We start from the raw sequence: 2500 nt of genomic DNA, 5'->3' as shown, positions 1-2500 counted from the left end.
AGAAAGTCTGTGTTTCATCATTTTGAGCACCTACCTAACAATAATGAGAAATGATGAAATCAAAACCAAAGAGATACAATGTGGCGAATAACACAAAAGAATTATTCTACTGCAGCAAGACTACTTTTAGAAGCAATAAATTTTAACTGCACAGCACAAATGTTGGATCAGTAATGAAAGTACTTCGACTTTTGTAGGTATTGATTTGTGGTATTGATGCCACGATCCGAAGATCGCCTGTTTTCAGGAGTAGACCACGTTATAATGCAATACTGACGTTGGCAATAGTCCCAAACAGCTAATACTTTCCTCATTCACTGTGACATAAATTGGCTGTTTATGTGTCCAACTGCTTTAAGTCTTTTTTCTTCAAGAGATATATAGACTTTATCCTTAGTGTTAACAACATCGAGAGACAAAGAAATGAAACAGTAACAGTGACCCACAACGAGGAATATCTAGCCAGGGCCAGTCAGACTGTCTAGTCACAAAAAATATATGAATGAGAATTAACAGCGTTTAAGAAATGTATGTGGCACATTTCAATTATATCTTTTTACACACACACTCACACACACACACACACAAAAAAAAAAAAAAAAAAAAAAAAAAAAAAAAAAAAAAAAAAAATATATATATATATATATATATATAAATCCAAACGCTTCAAATTTATCCTTGCACTTTTCATGATGTTAGTCATTCTTATGCATAACTTGTTCAACTTCTGTCACAAAAAACTTGAGTTGTCTACAACTTGTTTTATAGTCGCTGTGAGGACATGGTGAAAATTAATTAGATATTAGAAAAAAAAAAATATATATATATATATATTTTTTTTTTTTCTTTTCTTTTCTTTTCTTTTTCTTTTCTTTTTCTCTCTCTGTAACAAATACGGAACTGTCTTGTCTCATTTCATATTCATCCGACATTTGAGCAGTTAAATATCACAGGTGATTAAAATATGCAATCACTTAAATGAAATATATGTATATATATTATATATATATGTATATATATGTGTGCATATATGTTTATATTTGATTATATATATAACATTTGTGTTATATATATATATGTATGTGTGTGTGTGTGTGTACATATATATGTACACACACACACATATATATTGTGTATATATAACGTACATGTATAATGCATACACAGACACACACACACACACACACACACACACACACACATATATATATATATATTATATATATATATATATATATATATATATATATATATATATATATATATAATTTAAATGTATGTATATGTATACGTGTATGTAATCTTGTGTGTATGTGCAAGTGCGTGTATAGATTTGCATGATATGAAATATGCATATATATATATATATATATATATATATATATATATATATATATATATATATATATATATATATATATATATAATGTAAATATGAATATATATATAATGTAAATATGCATATATATATATATACATGTTGCTGTTTATATACATATACATATATACATGTTGCTGTTTATATACATATATATGTATACATACAGATACATACTTATATAAACTTTTAAGTATACATATATGTGTATATATATGTAGAGTATATTTACATACTCATATATCACATTTATGCATGTCTGTGCATATACGTGTTATATCTGCTTATAAATGTAGATATGCACATATAAATTTGTGTTTAAAATGAATAAAACACATTCTGATTACATCGAGATGACGTTTTTATGCTATCATGCCGTCACATCAACTAAGAATCCAGTCGCAAAAAACAGGGAAAGTCACATCTATATCCAGGGATGCAATCCCTTTTGCTTGTGTAGTATAAATTATTTTATTCAAAATTACAGTTATCTACCGTGACAGAAAAGTTGCCTTCTCCTTCTCCATGCCCGGACCTGCCCCGAACTCGATCGAGGCTGACCCTTTCATTGCGTTTTAGTGTCCGCCCCCCACAGCCGGACTATATAAGGACGGGGGCATAGCAGCCAGGTCTAGTCGGACGCACTTCTTCGCACGTGACAGGGCCCTGGGTTCTCGTGTTGGTAGTTTTTTTTCTTTTAAAATGTTTTGTGTAATAAAAATGATTGGCAATTAGAGGATTCCCTTGTTTTTAAACATTGACTACAAATTTTCCTATACATACTGTTTATTTTGTTTAATGATACACATATACGATTCCAAATTTCAGTGCACTGGCAGCGCCCGTTGCCAGAGCAAAGGCAGTATAACACCTGCGTCCGCCTTGCCACTCCCGGGTATTCCAGGGAGGGTTTGGGAAACTTCACCTCACCCTTTCCCTTTCCGCAAAAACCAAATGGCCAAAGCAAGGTGATTCCTTCCAGAAAATCTTTCCAACTGCCACTTCAGACAGCAACAGCTTCCGTCAGTCTGGGCTCTTCAAGAACAGCACCAGCTCCAAAGGAATGCTGGGCACCAACACCAACCAGTTCCAGGGCTACTTATTCCAGCAGAGTTCCTTCGA

This window comes from Penaeus monodon, chromosome 43 (genome assembly GCF_015228065.2).
Source record: "Penaeus monodon isolate SGIC_2016 chromosome 43, NSTDA_Pmon_1, whole genome shotgun sequence".
Classification (NCBI taxonomy): Eukaryota; Metazoa; Arthropoda; class Malacostraca; order Decapoda; family Penaeidae; genus Penaeus; species Penaeus monodon.
The sequence above is the reverse complement of the archived record's forward strand: the minus strand, read 5'-3'. Positions refer to the sequence as shown.